General features: G+C 40.7%; 1 protein-coding gene across 6 annotated transcripts in view; it reads right to left on the minus strand.

Moving 5' to 3' along the window:
- Window positions 1-23,501, minus strand: part of LOC124283670 (sodium channel protein para-like) — a 116,633-nt gene extending 93,132 nt beyond the window's left edge. For 3 of the 6 annotated variants that reach the window (XM_046719664.1, XM_046719663.1, XM_046719662.1), the window contains exon 1: window positions 22,519-23,501. The gene's annotated coding sequence lies outside the window, so the exon portion shown is untranslated. The remainder of the gene's footprint in view (window positions 1-22,518) is intronic. The other 3 variants (XM_046719667.1, XM_046719666.1, XM_046719665.1) reach the window with 1 other exon arrangement.
- Window positions 23,502-24,308: the final 807 nt, after the last annotated feature.

Here is a 24,308-nt window from a genome sequence, read left to right on the forward strand (position 1 = left end):
CGCATAGATCTGAAACATTGCTATATCTGGAACATGTTGAATATATCAGTTCTAAAACGTTGTGAAATCTCGACAGTGCGCATAGATCTGAAACATTGCTATATCTGGAACATGTTGAATATATCAGTTCTAAAACGTTGTGAAATCTCGACAGTGCGCATAGATCTGAAACATTGTTGTGTCTGGAACATGTTGAATATATCAGTTCTAAAACGTTGTGAAATCTCGACAGTGCGCATAGATCTGAAACATTGGTTGTGTCTGGAACATGTTGAATATATCAGTTCTAAAACGTTGTGAAATCTCGACAGTGCGCATAGATCTGAAACATTGCTATATCTGGAACATGTTGAATATATCAGTTCTAAAACGTTGTGAAATCTCGACAGTGCGCATAGATCTGAAACATTGCTATATCTGGAACATGTTGAATATATCAGTTCTAAAACGTTGTGAAATCTCGACATGGCGCATAGATCTGAAACATTGTTGTGTCTGGAACATGTTGAATATATCAGTTCTAAAACGTTGTGAAATCTCGACATGGCGCATAGATCTGAAACATTGTTGTGTCTGGAACATGTTGAATATATCAGTTCTAAAACGTTTTGAAATCACGACATGGCGCATAGATCTGAAACATTGTTGTGTCTGTAACATGTTGAATATATCACTTCTAAAACGTTTTGATTTCTCGACAGGGCGCATAGACTTTCAAACACTGTGGTATCTAGAACGTGTTGCATATATATACTCATGGAAATAAATAAGGGAACACATGAAAGTTCAAGTGTTCCTTTATTCCTTTCCAGGTTTCTTCCCATGTTTTGTAATGCAGTGAGGGTGAAATTCTGCTGGGGATAAATAAAGGAACACTTGTACTTTCATGTGTTCCCTTATTCGTTTCCATGAGTATATCAGTTCTAGAGCGTTGTTAAATCTGATGACAAGACAAACACATAGGATTCCCGAATCTGTCATCTAAGGTGAGTCAGCAGAAATACAAAAGCGATTCTATGTTCTATACCTTTCTCCAGTCATTAAAATTCCAATAGATGCAATACCCTAAACCGATACCCATAGTTTACCACAACCACCGCCACAACCACCATTACCCATCAATCCAATCTACCAGTGCTTCACCACCCAAGCATATTCTAAATAAGGTGTATCCCAGTTATTTTGCATTATCGATACACGGGGAGTCAGAGGAACCTTTTATTTCTCACGCTATGCCATAAATATTCAATAAGTTACAATAGTTTAGAGGCGCAGCGCGTGTAACCGATCGATGGTTGCGACCAAATTCAGAAAAGGGGAGAAAGGCTTACATTGTTCGACAGCGATATATTGCCGCCGGAGCCATTATTTTTTTCATCTAACAGCTTTCATTGTTTCATGTGAGAGTTATATTGAGTTGTCAAAGACCAGGGGTTAGTTCGGAGGAAATGTGGAAACGTACGTTGAGGGTTGAAAACGTGCTGACTCCTAGATTGAGAAAGAAGCCAAACCGGCTGATTATTGGCATGGAATTGAAAAAAAAATGCTCGTTTCATTAACTCCGTTAAAAATATCCTTGTTGACCAATTCGAATACAAAAAGCCTACTTTTTTAACAAGGTGCCGATTGGTGTTTGCATTGTTAATGGGGTGTAAAAACATTATTGGGGGCTTGAACGACACCAGTACTTTTGAATAAGAAGTTAAAAGCTGAAACACATTATGATTAAGGGCAGTTGGGTGATCACAACGCTCAGTGCTGTACAGTGGGTTTTAGAAAGCAGAACGCAAAACCTACGCTCAATATTACAACAATACCCGTGGATCCTTTCATCATCGTTAATGTTAATCGTTCTGCAACGCCTATGTGCTTACATTAATATATAATTACTTGGTGGAGACAGGGGGTCGATAATTCCAGATGCTGAGCATGACCAATTTAACAACACAAATGCAATTCAACACAGTAAACGGTATCCGGGTTCGAGCTAGCGGAGGCAGTTTGGGATATTCTCGATCAGGGATTTGTTAAGATGTATATATTATAGGACGTAACATGTATTGTAATCGTGTTTCTATTATCAATCCCTACAACTCTAATAGAACGTTTTTCGGTTTGAGCTTGTTGTTGCGACGCTCTCCAAGCGCTATCTTTTAGACTGGTATATTTCGATCACAGATTATTCAAATGAAAGGCTAATTTATCTGTAGTACTTTTGTGCGTTGACATATGTGTCTGTTCGTGTGAATTGTCGTGTTCACGGTAATCTTGAAAGGTCGTTGTTGTATTCCTTTAAGCAGCAACGTGTATCATGCATGATGCATACTCCACGATGGGGTGCTAATAAATCTTGTGAATGCATGTTTTTACATGCATGGCGACTATGCATGGTATTCATGCATGCATGATGATTGGCGTGATATATGTGAAAAATAAACCTTAAAAATATCACAACTAATTGGGAGTGATAAAAACGAAGTTCCATAGATGTGTATCAAAAAAGATGTCATTCTGACTATGTGCGTACTCCAAAGATAGAACAACGTATAGCTCTCACATAGCGGTTTACCACAGACTGACAAATTAGTCAAATACCAAACCAAATTTCTGTCACAAGGAGTGTGATCATTAATAAAAGCGGAGTGAAGATTGTGCCCCTAGCCAGGTTTTCCGTGCCCTTTGCTTGTCGGCGATGATGTCATGTCGATGATGATGACGTCCACAACATTGCTAATGCCTCCCACGCAGTCCACTGGCAGTATTCCAAAACATATCGTGACTACATCTGTTCGGTTTCGTTGGTGAAATGTTCAGCATCCGTTTGAGAAGGGTAATTTCGAGATGGAAAGATGTTGCTGTCGACAATGGTGTCAGCTCCATCTGTTCACACACCTGCCTAAATCTATGTGACCTTGGAGAAACGTCTATCGCCATCGAACCCAAACTTTGAATGATCTTATTGTCGACAACAGTGTTACAAGTCTCTTCACAAGTTGGCATAATCCAGTGAAACCACGGATGAAAGCCAACTTGTGAAATCCGATCATTGAATAATGTTGCACACGTGTTATTGCACAACATCAAATAACACCTTACGCGAAAACACACCAACGCTGAATATGACATGCTTGAATAAACACTTAACGTTAGTATGTCAAAGCGTGAATACACTCACAGTCAGGTAAAATTTGAACGTGAGTAACTAATGCTGTGAATACACTTAGGTCACACAATAAGGCAAACATGGATAAAAGTGTGAAAACACTTAGGTCACACAATAACGCAAACACGGCTAAAAGTGTGAATACACTCAGGTCACACAATAAGGCAAACACGGCTAAAAGTGTGAATACACTCAGGTCACACAATAAGGCAAACACGGCTAAAAGTGTGAATACACTCAGGTCACACAATAGGACAGACATGGCTATAAGTGTGAATACACTCTGGTCACACAATAGGACAGACACGGTTAAAAGTGTGAATACATTCTGTTCACACAATAGGACAGACACGGCTAAAAGTGTGAATACACTCTTGTCACACAATGGGGCAGACATGGCTAAAAGTGTGAATACACTCAGGTCACACAATAGGACAGACATGGCTAAAAGTGTGAATACACTCTGGTCACACAATAGGACAGACATGTCTAAAAGTGTGAATACACCGAGGCCACACAATAAGGAAAACATGTCTAAAAGTGTGAATAGATCCAGGTCACACAATTAGGTAAAAGTAACTGAAGCTTTGAATGCACCAAGGCAACACAATAAGGTGAACGTAACACAAGTAATGAACACACTCAAGTCACACAATAAGGTGAAATAACTAAAACTGTGAATACACTCAGGTCACACAATGCCCGACCAACCAACTAACATATTGTGTAGTTCAACAGATGATTTTAAACTGATATGATACTTGCCGAGTCCCGGAATACAGAGGTGACTGTCTAATATTAACCCACCAAATCACACAGAAGGCCACAAGCATAACTATTTGCTCGTTAAGGTCACAGTCTTAATCAAACGAATAAATAAATACACATAAATCTTGATAAGCTATAACAACCTTCGCCATAAATGAAATATACTTCTAACAATTAAGGACGATAAAGTGAGAATACGAATCAATGTTTAACAGCACAATAATGTTTACCCTGCACTTTCACATAGAAAATTAGACTTTAGAAGGGACGGGTCACACCAGACCCTGTAGCAGGAAAGTCGATCAATGCCTTGTTAATGTAATGATAAGATATCTAATATCCCTAACCTGCATCCAAATTTAGAATCCAAAAACGAAAATCGGAGACCAAAGCATTGATTTTCTAAGAAAGTGTCAGAAAGTCAGAAAGTCATACATCAACCGACTTTTTTTATAATTATTGTTGATCCTTGGATCTGAAAAAAACCCACATTATTTTTAAAAAAAAAGAAAGATTTAAAAACGTTATTTTGGGGTTAATTGCAACAAGACGTGGGTTTTAATATTTCCATATGCTGCCTTCGATTCACAAGTGCTATTTCTGTAGTGTTCATTGAGAAGAAACGATTGGCAAGATTATATGGCTTGAATTAGACTCCAGAGTATCGTTACATTCAGATTCTCCGTGGAAACATCAATCAGTGCCAACACATTGTGTCTCTTCTAATCTGCCGCTTATTGGTTTTGAACATCGGCTGTACATAACACTTGGGAAGGCAATGTCCCACGTCATCAGTGGTCGGGAAATGTATCACAGTAGACGTGATATCATAAGCAGGATCAGTAAACCTACACAACTCACGGTCAGGAACCGTATTGCATGGTTTGGGATGAAGCAAGGGGCACGCCTAAGTGGTTGTATATTTATGCCACTATCAGGGTAGCTTGGTGGTCTGACACGACAAGTGTTCGATTGACATGTACAAGACATGGGTTTCAAACCTTCATTAGTGTGATAAGATTCTTAGTGTCCGCTGCAGAGATAATTATGAAAAAATACAGAGAGTGGCGTTAAAACAATCTCCCATTTTTGCCGCTGTGTTCTATGAGCTCAAACAGAGATTATTACGTCTTCAATAACCTTTTTTTCGTTTTGCCAGGAGAATCATTCAGTCTGACAGGTTCAAGACTTGAAATTATCCAAAAGTATTGCGTCAAAGGAAAAGAGAATTTCAACCCCCTTCTATATTCATTCTGGTTCCCGCTCGCATAAAATGGCCAGCATCGTTTGTGCTAATGAACCCGTATATTTACTGAAGCACTTTCGTTTACGTCATTGAATTCATCTTGGTTATTAAGTCAGGCACCGCTGAAACTGGAATCCTCCCACAATCACTTACATCTGCAGACAGAATTAGAAGACCTCTTCGCAGGCATCCCGATAATAGACAAGTACTTCTTGAAGTCATGTGTCTTTTGGACAAGCGAATCATCCTCACGCTGTGGCTTCAAGAGTCTACACAGACTCAGTGAAGAGAAAATCCCCATTGCCAACTTTTCAACAGGTCTGGAAACTTTAGCCACACGTGTTCCTTAAGTGCCAGTGCATGGTGCATACACTTGCCAACAAATTGCCAGCTCCCAGAGTAGAACCTATTTCTATTTCAAAGATTAAACCTGACAGAACCATTCCTCACACAAAGTTACCATTGACCATTAACGTTTTAACCACGCGAGAACTCTGTTTAAAGTGCAGTATTTACTTTTCATCAGAACTCTTTTCGATCCTAAATTATAATATAAAATGCAAACACAAGAGATTATCGAAACAGATTGCATTGGGGGAAAGGACAAAATAGCAGTAGAAGAATGTGAATGGACTGCTTAAAATCAGTAATGATACCAGGCGAAATGGGTACAAACTGCAGACTGCAGAATGCGATGCAACCCTTCTTCAAGCCCCGCTGACAGTAGAAGCTTCTAGAGAGTCTCCACAACCATCACCACGTCTAACGCAAATAGAGTCTCTCCCTGCGACACACTGCGGCCGTGTTTCTAAGCAACTCCATGCGAAATTCATGTATTCTGTCGACTCTCGCAGAAAGGGAATAAATAATTGAAAGAACATGGATCCTTATAGGCAAGGTAGCCAGAGAGAAACAGCATCCAAGCGTGATCTAGCTGTAGAAACAGAAAGCATTCAGGCCTTGTTCTAACTGGGAGAGATCCGCTGACTCGTCATGGCTCGTATCTGCATCAACAACGATAGCAGCTCCGCCGGCATTAGATTCCGCTGTCATGGAAAGAAATCCATACAACGTTGTATGGGTTCCTGTGGTTTGGCATAGCCACGTATATCGCCACTCAATAAGTAATTCCCAAACTCTGGTGTTACAATATGTGCCTTGAAATCGATGCAACCATGGACTACCGCATATAAGCCACGCGTGATGGTCTCGTCAATTTCAGGAATCTTAATGCGATTATGACGCCCATGAATCATCGAGAGGGCTTGTGTTTCATGTTCAAGTTCATTAGAGCTCACGGAAAAAGTGGAAATCTGAAAATGCTAAGGACCACTTTGCCTGTGCACACATCTGCAAAAATATTTAGCTGCAATACCACAAACACATATAATACATTATGAAGTCATATGTTTCAGGGGCGGTGGGGTAGCCTAGTGGGTAAAGCGGTGGCTCGTCACGCCGAAGACCCGGGTTCGATTCCCCACATGGGTACAATGTGTGAAGCCCATTTCTGGTGTCCCCAGCCGTGATGTTGCTGGAATATTGCTAACACCGGCGTATAATCAAACTCACTCACTCACTCATATGTTTCAAACAGAGCTTGTATTTCTTTCTGTAGTTTCACGAAATTGTTTGTCGCTTTGTTTGTTATTGGAATTCGAATATGTCTTTAGCAGAACTTAACACAGTGACTTATAACAATTACAGGATCTTATAGTACAGCAGGATAAAATACGATGTTCAGTAGTTTCGCGAATCTCATTAGAAACAATTTAGAACTTTGTTCAAGACCCCCGAAGAAAGAAATTATTACTTTGGAATCCTGCTCGCTTTATATCAAACACTGTTTTTTACAAAGGGCAAACCACCATAAAATCATGATATATAGGAAATGGGAAGTTAAAACTTGAAGTAAAATGCTGAAAATCCACGACAAAATCCACAAATTCCACGACATATCCTTCACTTTGGGAATCCGACTTCTAATATGGACGCAGTATTTCAATTTCCAATGGTGGACAGTTGTTTTGCAACATTCCAGGATTGTGTGACTTAATAATGGATAAATGTGCCGGGACTGCGCCGCATAATGGTGGTTTATTGACAGTTTGGATAAAGGCACCATTTCAATGCCTCTCATTTAATCACTGTTCAGTGAATATTGCGTTCTTCCCCCCACACTCAACAATGATGTTGTGTAGCTACGTTAATTGATTCAGGTTTCATGGAGATCTGTAGTCCCAATATCAGGCAACATTGTACCAGGAGTTTTAACGGAGTTGCAGCGAAATGTCATCAGAGCCACGGAAACATTGCATGAAAGGTTGACTGGGTAGGATAGGTCAGACTGAAGGGTTGCATGGTACTCCTGGTTATAAAAGAGGATGTCGAACAGAGTCAAAAGATGCAAAAGGAAGAGGTACAAACTGTCAACTTTGCCACAGATTGCAAAAAAGTTGCGCAGAGATGGTGTAAATAGGATAACACGTATGTCCTGGGCGAGAATATGATTATAACAGGGCATGTGTGGATGAATAAAATATTCTTCTTTAGGATGAGATGAACTTTTAAGTTACTACGAATAAATATCTTGGCGAACATTATTGTCCTAATCATGTCAGTTATATCATTTTCGCTAATCTCTTGGCTACCCAAAAGAAGCAGTTTTGTCTGATCTTACATTTTATGTACATCACGCAATGAAACTAAGAAATTCTGTCGTATTTTTATTCTATCAGCATACTGAATGTTAATATCCATGCATTACATAATTGAATGAAGGATAATCATTACAACAGGATGGATATGTTCACATATTGTAATTAAGATTTGTATCTAGACCAATGGCCTTTCATGCAATAAACGCTTAGACTTTGACTTTAATGATACAGTGCAGGGGCGGATACAGCTTTTTGAGAAAGGGGGTGCACACTGTTGAGAAAAGAAGGGGTGCACACTTCATTTCCACCCGAGTTTAAATGGTCATTTAATAAATTTTTAGGGCAAAAGGGGTGGATGCGCATCCCTGCACCCCACCCCCACTCATGATCCGCCTATGGTCAGTGACAGGTACATGATGCAAATTTGTGACAAACAAGATGTCAGAGGGAGGATACATTACAACTGTCTTTTCATGAACTGGAGAAAGGATGCAGCTAACTAAAAACGTTAGTGCATGTTCAGCGTTACAATACTCTTTTGTAGTATTAGAAGCAAGGTTGTACATCTCTTGGTATGGAAACAAAACCGAAATAATGAAAATAGTAATCAGATTAATCTTCTTTACTGATCATTCAAAATACTCCTCTCCATAAAGGCTTATCCTTTATGCAACAGGTATGTCAACCTTGAGTAGATTCAGAGACAGTTCATCATTTTGTGTTTTACATAGGCTGGCTCACTAAAATAGCATCACTTACCACAGGATTTAATGTATTTATATATCAGTAAGCACAAAGACGGATTCAGCCTATTTGCCTGAGATCTGTCGAGACGGTTAAAGTGAGACAGCCAACACGACAGATGCGTGGATGACGCAGGTAGTTCACATTGAAATACAGACAGCTGCTGGAAGAGGATGCGGAACCCGTAATGGGAGAATGTGTTTGACGGATGAAGAGTGGGAGGTATAGGAGAGTCTCACTTCGTGACGCCCACGCTCGAGTTTCAGCAACAGAATCACAACAATGCTAGATCGGTAGAGTTCCGTTAATACAAGCATCTACGTCAGTTCTCTTGATTACCGCATGGAGTATCTGATAGTTAGTCAACATCTACCAAATACACTGCAGAAGGTGGCGATTTCGACTACTGTCGAGACCTGATACAATGAAAAGGTACTGCTTACACAGTGATTACATATTTCCAGCATCCGTAATGAGTAAAACTGCTCAGCACAAAACACACAAAACAATCATTCCTGGAATTCTGGCTTAACCCAAGGTGAATTTTATTAGAGAATGAATTGATGAAGTGACGACAGAGGTCAGATGAATCTCCAGCACCTCGCTTATGAACAGTCAAGCAACGCCATCTTTGTTGCAGTGCACCAAAGGAGATGCAGCTACTGATCCCCCTTGTACAGAGTAGGTCTGGATATTGATCCGTGTAAGGGGGGCGGGCGAGAAGGGGGAAGGAAGCGCGCATCCAGGCACAGGGCGAGATGAAGAAAAAGCTCGATAATATCCATCCGGACATCGAAACATGACGCAAGACTCTGCCTGTGGTAGGTAGGTAGCCGTTTGCGTTCAGGGAATAATGCAAGCTTTCAGCACGCTGTAAGTGACAAAGGTCGCGGACTGTCGTCCTTGGTTAAGACTGCATCGATGAGGACAAACGGATGCAATGAATAAGTAATACGATCTCAAGGCATCCTCGCACTTCTTCCAGGATGTGAATATCTCCTTTCCAAAATTTCTTTGTATTTACCACTGTCGGAGTGTCACAGGACCGTGAGTGTTTTGATGTGTTAGTTTTCACATTTATGGATTTGAGAAATTCAGAAATTAATCCATAACGTGAGTGTATCGAGGGACGCAACATTTAAAACATTTATTCCGTTGTTGCAAATGCCGTGTTTGACAAGGAAATTATGACAGCTGTGAATGACAGATATGGCTGTCGCTCCACCCACTTCCATAAGTGAAGTACTGTCATGAAAGTGTAAAATGAGACGATACATCATCAATAACACGAAAAGGTTACATGTACCGTGGGTGTGATGTTATTTGTATTTACTGGGTTATTTACTGTGAGTTATTAAAGAATGTGTAAATATGGTGAGCCAGATCAATGAAGTTAACCAGCGTGAAGGATACACATTGGGATGAGCCTGTGGAAGTGGAGGGAAGGTTATAGCGTCATGTACAGACATTGCATTCGCAAAACGTATTACTTCCTCGTCTCAGCCAACCTTTTGGGAAACCACTACAGTTTATGACGCCTTTCTGCTCATTCATTGGACTAACGGTGTCTTGTAAACTTTGGGTCCCAAAAGCGTTTTAAAAAGATAGTCTGGAGGACATTACATGTTTGAAAAGATCCCAGCTTATTTCGTTCTTATATAAATCAACTAGCTTGGGTATTATACATAAATCCTTTCAGCCCCTACTGCTCGGTGGAACTGCAGATTACATCATCCAATCGGATTCTTCATTTACGGCATAGCATATGCCCCGGTCAAGATGTCTCCGTTTCTGAAGACAGGCCAATATGAATACCATGTGTTTAATTCACACAGCTGCAATATGTAACAATTGGTTCTTCATTCTTTGAAGGTACAGTGGTTGCATACTGTTTCTAATCACATGTTCAGTGATACGTTTAGTTATTAGGAGAAGGGGAAAGTGAAGAAGCGATTTTTGTGTACTGAATATTTAGGTGGGGAGGTCATACCGTGCTTAAACGATGCCTTTAAGGAGGATTTACATGACACAACAAAGTCTATCAGTTTGCTGTGGGATTAAAGACGGTTTTATGTAATACACAATTTCTTTGGGCTTCATTGCACAAACGGCTCTGTGTTCATGTATCTGACCATGGATTGTAGCCGTGTTTAGATTTGCATACATGCGTCAGGGTTGGGCGTAAAGTGTACTGCGTTAGAAGATTACTGCTGAACTCCAACATCAATTCAGGACAATCAGAGATAACATGACCCTGTCACTTAATCGTAGCGGCTGATATACATCATAAAACTCCTCCTATCTCTCCAGACGAGGAGGCACCAGGCTATCATAACGGCACGGGACCTGCTGGGGTAGAGTGACTTAAGCACTCCCTTGCTACTCATGAGATTACCATCTATCTTCCAACCACCTAGCAACACAATTACGGCTTCATGCACCCCCGCAAGTCGACCTAGGAGTCATGACATATTAAGACGTCTTTGACGCTCACTTGGGCATTTCGTTTGCGACTTCATTCTGGCTTAGCAACCAGCGTGGTCTCTGTGTGAACTCCGTACATGCTTTCACACACAGCAAGCTAACAACCCTATATAACTCCCGTTCATAGTGACTTATGCACTTCTCATCATCACTGCACAACCAGCGTCCCATGGTATTCAGGTTCCTAGCAACCGCCATGTTGGTTTATGCACTCCAACCGCTGAGCAACCACTATGTTCTCAAGAGACACGATGTTTCATCGCGATAATTTGTTTAAAATCGATGCGGACTATTGCATTGGTGCTAGTGGGTCTGGCAGCGACCCCCTTGGGCGCTCCGGCAACAACCGCCTGACTATAATTGCTGTGTACGTTGGACAAGAATGATCAATATGCGATGGCCAGGCGTGCATTGTTTAACTAGGAACACAGACGCATGACTCAGTTCACAGCGCGGGCCACGGGACGAGCAGGTAGCTGAAACCTATGATCCTAGCTCGTACGTGTAGAGGAACGGTCTCATATCGTCAGCTTCAGGAGGAGCTGCAGCTGGATGTTCACCGCGTGTTGAAACGGCAACATTCCGACACTGGTTGTGCAACCAGATCCAATGACAATGCAGTGAATCCCAAAATATCCTCACCTGTTAAACAGGTGACGTCATGGTCGATGTAGGTGTACTGAAGCCTGTGTCACGGAGTCACACACAGGTTCGCTGTTACGTCCATTGCAATTGGACAGATGTTAAAGCATATCATTATCAACCTCGTTAGCAGTCATGCCTGCAAAAACTTGACATACCGTAGTAATGTCACATTAACTCTTAATGCTCTCCAAGTGATTATACAGAATACATAAATTAAGTATCCTGTGCCTGTCATGTGATTACTGAGGCATAGTAAATATTTGGACTATCCACCAGAAATGTAAGTTTTTGAGAGCAAGAGTGGAGGCGATGACTCTGGAGCACATTGTACATCATTCAAGCGTTGCTGCTGATGGAAGTAAAGGACAGGGGATATAGCGGAGAGATTACTCCTAGGCAGTGTGCGAAATAGCCACTGGCCCCCTAGCCCGTGGTTAGTAAAAATCTAGTCGGGCCAGTAAATCTCTACAGTCACTGGCCCGACTGGCTAGTGAATTTTCATGTGGTCATTTTGAAAATATATTACTCTCTCTCTCTGTCTTGTTAAGTTATAATACACTTTTAAATCATGCAAGATTATGGTTTGATAAATATGTTCATCATATTGGCAGCTTAATGATGAAACCCGTGTCTTCATTCAAATTTCGGGCTGGTGAATTATTTAGTGGGCTAGTAAATATCAGACATTTCAGGCAAAGCTTGCCCGACTGGCTAGCAAAATTTGGAAACTATTTTGCACACTGCCCCTAGGTTCATCTATGTTTCTGGGTTTGTCAGCTCGCGGGTTTCACCAAAGTAGTGAACGATAACGAACTGCATTACTTCGGGATTTCATCCCACAACAAACTAAAATGATATGAAACAACTAGAATCCTTCTGAAAGCTGCGTTCAGCTAAATTTAGTCACCGAGAAGTTATGTGGACAACTCACACATATGGTTTGCTAATTATAATGTCCCTGGATACAATAATGTTATGTACATTTTGCTGACAATAAAATTAATACATCGCGGCGTCGGGGCGTGACATTAATGTTATCAAGTGATAACACATTTTCAATGTACAGTCGAGTTCTATTTCGTAGTTTATAGTCACCGTCTACCTACGGAATGCACACACTGTACACACTGACAAAGTGCATGTGTACTGTTGTGAGTCATCAGTTACATATATTACACCGAAATGACCGACGGGAGATATTCCGATGTGTCTGATCGCTAGCGCAATGAATCCAAACTATGGGATCCCTACTGGCTTAGAATACATCCTGGATAATACTTAGAAACAATATTGTAAGGATATCACACGGAATAATACATGTCTGTAATTAAAAGCTTCAGCATCGTGTAACTAATGTATGATGAAGTCACGTGTTCGCAAAGTCGTCTGCTCGTTGTGTCGTCTGCTCCTGTGACACGTCAGAAGACGTTCTATCACTGACGGCTGGTGCTTCGGGCAAAGAAGCGGTGTTTAGAGATGAGGAATACCAAACCAGACGTGTTTTTTTAATGTTTATTTGTATTTTGATTTATTTAGTAATGAGTGACAAATAATAAACGCCTCATACTGGGATATTGATTCGGGCAATTCTGGAGGCATCGCTGCACATCAGTTAAAGATGGTGCTGTTTAAAAACTGGATATTCGTGGTTTTTGTAGTTTTCGTCACTCAGGTTACCTTGTGTAATGCTTCTCCCAACGACGAATACCGTACATCATGTAATGGCGGTGTCTGCGAAGTACTGAAATTCGTTTCTCTAACAGAGTGAGGCTGTACTTCATTTTGAGAGTTTAAACTTGATAATGGTGCATTTGAATCTTCATAGCTCACTCTCGACATATGCAAACACTTCCAATAGGGAAATACGATTAATTTTGAATGCGAAATATGAGTGAGTGAGTGAGTTTGATTTTACGCCGCTTTTAGCAATATTCCAGCAATATCACGGCGGGGTACACCAGAAATGGGCTTCACACATTGTATCCATGAGGGGAATCGAATCTGGGTCTTTGGCGTGACGAGCGAACGCTTTAATCACTAGACTACTCCACCGCCCCGTGAAATATGAACTTCACCGAGTTCAACTGCCTACTTATTATATATATATATAATAATTATGTATTCTTGTTTCTTGTTTAACACCTCACTATTCTAGCCATATAAATGCGATCTGTAAATATTCTAGTCTGGACCAGACAATCCGGTCAAACATCATGAGCGATCTATGCTAATGAGATGAGAATACATGCATCACAAGTCACCAAGTCGCACCATCCGACCTCCCATTAAGAATACACCATACTGATCAGGAAAAACAGACTATGAGGATGTCCGTTATTCCTATACATGTGGCCATGCCCTGCTGCCACACTTAAATAGGTCTCAAGCAATTTACTGCCTATCTCAAGAGACGACTAATTTGGATCAAGTAACTTGGCGTGTCACCCTACCCCTATGGCGAGGGATGTTACTCATGTAGACTATGGCTTAGTCTTTGAAAATATATAATGTTGGTGGAAACAATCATTATTTAATTCAGAGGGAGAACAGTCATGAGATTCGGTTCCCGAACCTGAGGACAATCTAGACATGCTTCGTTTGGGACCTTTTGCATTGCGGAATTTGCTGAGCAGAAGGGAAAAGATTAACCTTCACGGATGGTCTATGGTTCGTGCCCAAGAAGCGAATAGTCACGATCGTGACTGGTAAAACAAACACGTGACACGTCACGTGGAACACCCGGGCTGTCAATACCACTGTTCCCTGTTATTATGGATTGTTGCATGTGAAGTTTCATATCGCTATATGATCTTGTTTCTACAGCAGCGTCCATTAGCAAGATGATAACCCATATATTCTGTCTGGTATGACTGCATGAATAGACCTGTCTAGCTGTCACATATCATTCGGCTCACAAATAGTTGCTCTAAATGAGGGAAAACATGTTACATGTTTTGAAACAACGATTACATGTTTTGAAACAACTGCCAGTTCACCTGATGAAGGGACCTGGAATGGTCTCGAAACGTTGTGAGAGAAATTAAATTAAAAAAGAAGTTTAATCCATAAAAATATATTGGACATCAATGTACAACTTCTAAATGCCACTTAAAGACATCAAACGATTTTGTTTGCTTGTTGTTTAACCCTGCACTCAGCATTTTTCCAGATATATGACGTCGGTCTGTAGTGATGAAGTCTGGACCAGACAATCCAGTGACTGACATCATCCATATATGCATCTGGGATTGACCTGCATCAACCAAGTCAGCGAGCCAAACCACCCGATCCAGTTAGTCGCCTCTTATGACAAACATGGGCTACCGAAGATCAACATTAACCCGCATCTTCTCTTGCTCTCAAAAAAAAGAAATTGAAGAAACATAATTACTGACAATCACGAGTGCAGTAATTTATTTCTTACACTCCCTAAAACTACGTTATTTTGGCATCAAATATATACATAATTTGGTGATCACATGATCGCAGAGGCGCAATAATATATACATAACACCACTATCAGGAGTGACGTCATCCTACTTCCTGCTTAAGACTGTACCTGGTGCAGGGCTCCAGATCAGGGTCGTATCGGCGTATGTACGGATATAAAATTAGCACGATACGGTAGGAAATAATTTAGAAAACGTAGCAGATACGCACCACAGCAATGGTGTACAGTCTTAGAATCCTTTATAGACGTATTTATCTGAATATGTATTGTTTTATTGATTTTTGCAATGTTGTCGTGCATATATGAAACGAAACACAAAATTACTGATACTCCATTAAATCCCATTCAGTACTCTAAATGTACTCTTTAGCTTTTCCAGTACTCCTGTATTGAAAAAAATAAGGAGTACGTACTCCTGATGTTGAAAAATTATCTGGAGCCCTGCTGGTGTAACCGCTATTTCTGGGGATTATCAAGACGACAATGATAATGCAAACACGAGAACATTAAAGAACATCTATTAATACCCAAACCATAAAAGTTTGAAACTGGCCAAGGTAAATTCGACTTAACTTATCGATGAATTTCAATCATGAAAGTAGTCTGCTTGGTCTGATCTTAGTAGCCAATCACGGACCTGGAATTCGATTTCATACCTATGCTTGATATCAGTTATTTCAAATCATATTGACCATAACTTACAAAACTTCAAAAAGTGTTATTGTGGTCCTTTAAGGGAGAGATTTCACGCATCAAAGGACATGCTTAATTATCCGCCAACACCTGGTAGCCGAACTCATTGTAATTATTCATAAACACATGATTATGATAAAATCGGAATGGTACAATAGACTTGCAGCTTTCAGCAGAGTTTTCTTACGATTATGGAACCGGTTCTGTCTCTATATATACAGACCCTTCTGGTAGTTCCATATCCTAAAATATTATATCTGTCTTCAATAATACAGGTGGGATACGCACCAATTGGCATCAATTCATAAATTTCTTAATGGGCATTTGACCTCCTCCGTGGTGTAGTGGTTAGAGTGTCCGCATGGAGAGCGGAAGGTCGCGGGTTCGATCCCCGACCGCGTCATACCAAAAGACGTTAAAATCTGGTACTGGTTGATCCCTGCCTGGCGCTCGGCCTTAATGGGTACAACAAGGACGTTAAACCCAATTTCACCTCACCTCACCTCATCTCACCTAACCTCATGTGCATTTACCGATTGTACCCGTGAAGATCCGGGTTAGAATTGATCTTCAGTAACCCTACCTTGTCGTAAGAGGCGACTAACGAGATCTGGTGGTCGGGCTCGGCGACTTGGTTGACACATGTCATCATATCCAAATTGCATAGATCGATGTTCATGCTGTTGATCACTGGATTGTCTGGCCCAGACTCGATTATTTACAGACCGCTGCCATATAGCTGGAATATTGCTGAGTGCGGCGTAAAACTAAACTCAATCAATCAGTTTACTGATTGTTCACATGGCTGTTGTGTGCAGATGACGAACAGTCGGAGTCGGGGTACTCGCAGCGGTTCCTGTTCTCTGTTAGAAGGAGCTGTGATACGTGTGCTATATATCCAATAATATTCTCCATCGGTCACAACCACATCCAATCAACAAGAATGTTTTTTGTGCTCAGATTATCAACCACATTGCGCGTTTTATTGTCATAATTGTTATTCAATTCACCTGTTGAAGGAGCAAGAATTAGCCCTTAAACGTCGTATTAAGAATACAAAGAAATTGTTATCCATAAAAATGTGTCATGTATTCATAATTATTATTGTCAATTGGAAATCAGTGTGACAAAAGTCTTTCAATTGTCAATAATATCTGCTAAAAGCAACTTCCATTCCACGATGGCTAAAATACATCAGCATGTGTTTGTAAACACGGGTGGTATCCGTCTAAAATATTTAAATAATCCCGGGTGCCCATTGCATGTAGTAATAACAGACAGGGATCATGTGGTTACAATAATTGGCATTATGATTGCTCAGACTATTAACCATTGGTTTTCCTAGTCCAGAACACAGTCAATTGGTCGAGCCAAGTGATAGCAGCCCCAGGTCTCTGTGCATCCACCGTGCGGGTGAGATGACAGAGGTCCGATGACATACAACTTACACAACTACTAGATTCTACATCAATCAATGTTGTTCATTACGGTTCTGGGGCGGTGGGGTAGCCTAGTGGCTGAAGCGTTCGCTCGTCACGCTCAAGACCCCGGTTCAATTCCGACATGGGCACAATGTGTGAAGCCCATTTCTGGTGTCGCCAACCGTAATATTGCTGGAATATTGCTTAAAACGGCATAAAACTAAACTCACTCACTCATTATGGTTCTGTTGTACCTTTAACCTCAAACCTTAATCACCGACATTTCAATGCATGCATATCTTTATTTGCTCCCAAAAAAAGTCGTAGATCTCTGAAAACGTCTGCATGAAATTACAGGCTATAAATTCAAACGATGCCAAGGTGCCAATTTAAAGTCTCCTTATGCACAAAACATTATGCTGCCATATACAATCTCTGTTGTAGATTTTCCGTAACATCTTTTTTTTACACAGAGACAAACAAATACGTGACCTTCACCTTCAGACAAGACAAACAAGCAGACGACATGGTTCCAGCGGGGATGACTAATATGAGAACCTGAACGCTAATAATGGTCGATTACTGGAATGGCACTTCGCAACATCTCGCTGGATTCGGTATTCCATCATTAGAACATTCGAGACGTTTGTTGGTAGCGTAGACGGCAGTGCATACACTGCCACAGGTTCGTATTTGTATGATCTTTTTTACATGACAAAAGCTAGTCCGTCACGGTGCATCATTAACTATAGTAATACGAAAGAATCGGGAGCTCTTTTGATTCATTTGGATAAATATGTCATTTAAAGAAAACAATTTGAAAAAGGTATCTCAGGTGAACTTTTAAGAACGAACTTGATTCATCGTTCACTTGAAGAAGAAGAATGTTTAAAGATCACCTAATGGGTTTGTCGTGGATTTTCAGTGATTTGTTCATTTAATTTCCATCACTATTTGACTCTTACGTACAATCTAATCTGAATCTTTGAATATGACATTATGCGTTGCAATATAATGGTGAATACAAATATATAAATTAAAATATTACATACATCCTTTGAGTCGCATTTTAATGAGTCGAACATACCGTTGTCTCGAACTACAAGTTTGTCCACTGCATATTCCTCCTTTATTCATCATATCGGTTGTATCAAACCTAGGATAATTCGAATTATTTACTTGGTCCATTGAACTTTGACACAGAGGTATTTGACTGTATTAAACAAAACCCAGGAACACTGTTTCAGCGGTCGCTGGCGGTATATGTAGAACGGTTTCAACTACAGTGAAATGCTACGAGCCATGGTGTTGCGCTGACAAAAAATATATCCTGGATTCGAACCCATGAGACGGTTTAAACTTACCACCACCCACCTCAGTCGCCATTAAAAAGGATATTTTACAAGGGAGATTTATGATGAAAAAAATTCGAGTGGTATGGTAGTATTGGAATCCTTTAGTTAAAGTAATATTTCTGCTTAGTAATCCCCATTTTAGTGGTGAAAGTTTGAAACCTGCGTCTCACACGAAGCTAACAAAACCATGATATAACTGAAATACTGTACTAGCGGAGTTAAACCAAGGTCACTCACTCACTCAACTCGTTTCTTTTGTAATACTTTAATATATTTCTACTTTAACGCCACATTTGATAGCTGAGTTTGTTTCTATAGCATGTGGATACCACGTCAATTGCTCTCAGTATTCTCGTTTAGGAGAATACGCACGCACGACGCACGCGCACGCACACACACCTAAATGAGTATAGAGGCAAAGATATATATTGTAACGCACATTATGATTTTCCAAACCATCAAATCATAAGTCAGCAACTCGTATAGTTTACACGTAGGAAGCGATAATTACGCTCGCAACTCGTAACCTACATCGCCTCTATTGACTCATTTAGTACTGCAATTTAACAATGTCACTGTTGCGCATGCGCGGATAATACAGATGTAATTAGTGAACAATCAGCTTCATTTGGACACAGTTACGATGAGACGGTAGCCTTTGAAGTCACACATGGTTCACGGTGAAACCATTTCATTTTGAAACTGAATCTAATTTAGGGCCTTATTGCAACTAATTGTAGCCCCACATGTGCATAGATAATGTTTTTGTCACGATGTCGGTAGCCCACACTTGATTTGTTCCAAATAATATATACACTCTTTCAGGGCCATCACGAGACTAACATTGGCCCTCATGATGGATGGATATTATGAGTCAACTAAAATGATCTGTGAAGGCGTTTGGTTGGCTTTCGTGTGGTTCTAAATGCATTAAATAGAACGCAACAATGGCAGCTATGTGAAGAAATGAAACATTTGTTAACTGTTTATAATTGTATATTATATATAGACCGTGTTCATTGTGTTTTTCATTCTAGTAATACGATAAGTTGTAAGGTTGAAATGTCTGTTTTATTTCATGAACTTCCCACAATTCTCCTTGAATAGCACGAATAGTTCACACGTATGAAGTGTTGAATCTACCCTTCCCTTGTTGACAGAAATGTGGAACCTTGAACCAGATTAAAATTTTAATAAATTTAATTTAAGTAATCAATTACATAATACTGATTTCATTCTGTCGAATGGATGCCATCCTAACGTAAAACCCAAAGCTGAATATAACAGGTGTCTCATTCATCTCAGTTGTTCCATACATCAGCACCTATCTCTCACGCTTTGTTGATCTGAAATCCATACTTTCAAACACAAACATGATATCAATATAACACGTCTACATAGTTATCATATCGATTAAAGACAGCATTTCATAGATATCGAACGACGAGGCATTTTGAATCTTCGACCACCACAAAAAAAATCGGATAACGATTTCCGTATATTCACACATATGTCACTGACGTAAATATGACTTTATGATATGTAAATGAACGGTTTTAGTTGGTGCACGTACATTAAAATTATCCATAATTTGACAACATATTGTTATAAAAATAACAATGTTTCAATAATAATTCTTATAACACAAGAATATCAAGAATAATCAAAGATCGTACAATTCCAACATGTCAAATATTTCCAACATATTGTAAATGCAAGGCCTGATTGATTTGTGCCTGTCCTGACACATGATTGACAGAAATGAGCCTGCTATTGATTCGCGTATAATATGAGTGAAGCCAATTACATTCCGCAAGATGATCCCAAGTGGCTATATTACAGGTCACACCTGTCTCGCTGGATGTTCACGCAGGTGAACCAGCGCCAGCACAGGTGTGGTACAGGTAATATGAACGATATGCTGCACGCTTACGCACGTGAGTGATCACGGATGAAAAATATGAATAACTTTAACAAAACCTTTTGTGTTCACAGAGTTAACCCTGGCGGTGGCTTTTATGCCGAAGTTTAAAAATCCATATTATCAAGTAATTGTTAATACAGAAGTTCTTATTAGTGTTCACGAGGTGTCTGGATTGTCAGCTTATCAACTTGTCGCACCTTAATTACATTTGTTTAAAATTAAATGGCAGTGGCGTCATACTCATTTGGTTGATTTCATAATCAATAACATCATAAAGTTTACATAACTAAAGTGGTTATCATAAACCAATGCCTGTCTAATATTAAAATTAGATGTGAAATATATGACTATTCAAATAATAAATGGTTCCTTTCAATGAATTTAAATAAGCTGACGGTGTCTTCTAACCAAATATCAAATCACGCCATTAGCATAAGAGAAGAAAATACTGAATCTATTTCTCTCATTTGGCAAATAGCAAAGTTTATTACGACATGAGTGTTGTAGCAATTCCGAAGATGAATTTCGAATAATACCCAGCATAGAAGCGTGTTTAGTTTTGACCGTTGACATCTAGGGTTCAATTCCGGGGTTCATGTTAAGTTGGCGGAAGTGGAAGTCCTCCCAGTAATATTTCAACATAAATAGTGTCTTTTTATTATCGTGATAGAACAGTATTGTCTTCTGTCCAAATGATAGAAAGACGAGTAACCGTATGGTTTAATGAGCTCACACATCAACCCGGAAACGTCATTTCCGAAGTTTTAGATTCGGCGTCCAAGCAGCTTTAGATTCCTGACGAAAAACAGCTGTCCAGATGACGCGAATCACTAACCGTGAAATATATAAATAATATATTAAATATTACAAATACCCCGTGTAACATCTTTGTGTTCTGGGTGATGTTTCAAGGGCGTGAAAGGGTTAGAGGAACAAAAGCTCGACGTGAGGCCATTTCGCGCTGCGCTTCGATGTTGCTGACTGTCTGCTTTGTATGTACTGCCTTGCACAGAATGGTGCTGTTCCATTACATAGATACAGAGTGTGCAAGCAAGCCCGATCAATACAGGGTTTGTCTGAACGTGTGATGAAGAGTACCAGTATCCCTACTGATGTCACTTATATTCCGAATGGGACAGAGTCCTCTCTGCTGAAGCTCAACCTCGTGTGTTCCACGCAGGAAGGTCTTTGACTTCTCTGTGCGAGATCGTCCTGTTGGGCAACATCTGAAACACGAGATCATGATGCAGGATCCGCTCCAGTGACCCTGTCCATATCCCGTTTCATCCCAACAAAGCACATCGGTCAGTCTAACAGACCGTCCACGTGGCAGATGCCTACATAAATCGTCCACGTTCACCAAATGCTTCAGGGCTTGGCCTGTCTGTCTTGTATACAATAACTGGTTCATGGACCATGAACAGGAACTCCAAGGAGTAGCTCCACCTCCGTATAAAACCTCCAGAAACCTTGGTCTCTTAAGAGAGTTTGGTGGAAGATGAGTGTATGAATTATAAAACACTGCATCTGTGACGATGAAGGTTGAGGGCTTGTTTCAATCACTTGCTAAGTCACGTGAATTTGTGTGAGTCTTCAACAATTACCCCTGCCCACGGGCTGGGCCTCACCCCTTAATCTCCGTACACGTTAACCGCTTCCTTTCATCTACCGGAAGTTAGAAGCTTCTAGTAAAAATTCGACATATATAAACCGACTGGATATTTCGACAAGGAGCAATAATAAATCATCTAGTTCGTACATGGAGGTCACAAAAATTCAGATACTCTCACATATAGAAACAAAGTGCATCTTGTGTCTAATAAGGTGTCATAATTAGCAATTCTACACTGTAAATTGGTGCGTGGTGCGGTTGATAACTCATTGTGTTATATAATCAACCGCACAGATGTAGCTATCACTTGAACATACGGTACAGTGAAATTTGTGAACGGACAACCACTTACCTGTCGCCGAATAAGTCTATAGCCAAGCGAATACACAATACGAGCGATCACAGCCCATGCACCGTTCACTGAACACCGTTGCTGTCATTCAGCCGCCATTTTGTCTCTCGCTGCCTCCATGACTCGTTTCGATGTATTGGCCGAAATTCCCCATTCACAGCCCAAACTCGAGGCTTTGGTGACACAGGGGTGGGAGAACGGGTAGCTTGTACCCCAGTAACGGCACCGCAGGAAGCTTCCAGAACACTACACCGACCTGTGGATGGTAACAAGCTCTTCCAGCAGTGAGACAGGCTCGCAGAATCTGAAAGCTAGCTCCTGGTGGACCTCCAGCATATAAAATGAGAAAATTATTGATTTTTCGCTTCGGCGCTCTGACGATGGAACAAGTGTAACAGATTATTTAGAAAAACACGCGGTTATACGGAAATTTCCGATATTTGGAGTCGTAGCTGTAATATTTGTTATCACCTGAACTGTCGTTGAACAGGCACCGAGGTTGAGTTAGATCACCGTTGCGGCACAGGGGGCCGTAGCAGAAACGTGGCGCCACCCGGGTTATATTCATTCAACCTAGCTAGCTATAGGCGACACCGTCTGGCGTCAGTCCTTACGTGGGTCCACAGCCCAATACAGTTTGTGAACGTTGCTAGTTCCCAGTATTAAGTCATCCTACTGTCCTTGAACAGCGGAATGCGGCGCGTGTGCAGACGTTGAGATGAACGCGACTCCGAGAAAAGTTCGCTTGTTTCCACAGACCCGGATGTGCAGTGAGAAAGAGGCCAAATGATATATTCATGTCGTTCAGCTGGTGGTAGGATTGATTATAATGCATAGACTCCGTCCATAGTTAAACTTGAATGGACGATTAGGCCCTGTGATTTTCAACCGAACCTAGCTCGTCAAATGATCCCTGTAACAAATTGTCCTATTAGCGACCGCAATTATGTTCCTAGCCATTCAGCAGTCGCCGGGGCCATGCTGTCGGCTTCTGTCAGCTGCCGTGCGACTTGTTGTCAAAGGAAGCTGATGATGTAATGCTGCTATGACGCCATTCATGAGATACAATCTACTAATCACTCCGCATCTGTTCCCATGCAACCGGATTGAATACCAATAAAAATGGCGACGACTGGGAGACATTACCAGCTCTCATCACTTTCTTGAATTCTTCATTTTCAAATTACGTACATAATTAGATTGTCACTTTTCTGATTTTGTGAACTTTTTAAAACAGGAGAAACTTATTTTTTATTTGTTTGCACCCCCAAAAAAATGGCCGATGATGAATATCGTTGGGATGGAGTGTCATAATGTTATAACTAATTTATCTGTGAGTGCCCCTCCCCCTCCTTACCGTGGGGAGAAGACTGACTGACTGACTGAGTTTGGTTTTACGCCGCTTTTAGCAATATTCCAGCAACATCACGGCGGGGGACACCAGAAATGGGCTTCACACATTGGACTTCGACGTGACGAGCCAACGCTTTAACCATTAGGCTACCCCACCGCCCCCGTGGGGAGAAGAAATCCCCGTGACGTGTGAAAGGGCTATAACGGTACTCACCTTTATGATACAGTATATATCTCCATCGAAATGTCGCAATTCGAAACACAATACGATGAAAATACGTCTCTTCACAGTGTAAGGATTATATTATGGAATGTAACGCAGCATCCATCAAATAATTGAGTGAGTGAGTGAGTTTAGTTTTCCGCCGCACTCAGCAATATTCCAGCTATATGGCGGTGGTCTGTAAATAATCGAGTCTGGACCAGACAATCCAGTG

The sequence above is a fragment of the Haliotis rubra genome, unplaced genomic scaffold (genome assembly GCF_003918875.1).
Source record: "Haliotis rubra isolate DU_JTF1 unplaced genomic scaffold, ASM391887v1 Scf32, whole genome shotgun sequence".
NCBI classification, from domain to species: Eukaryota; Metazoa; Mollusca; class Gastropoda; order Lepetellida; family Haliotidae; genus Haliotis; species Haliotis rubra.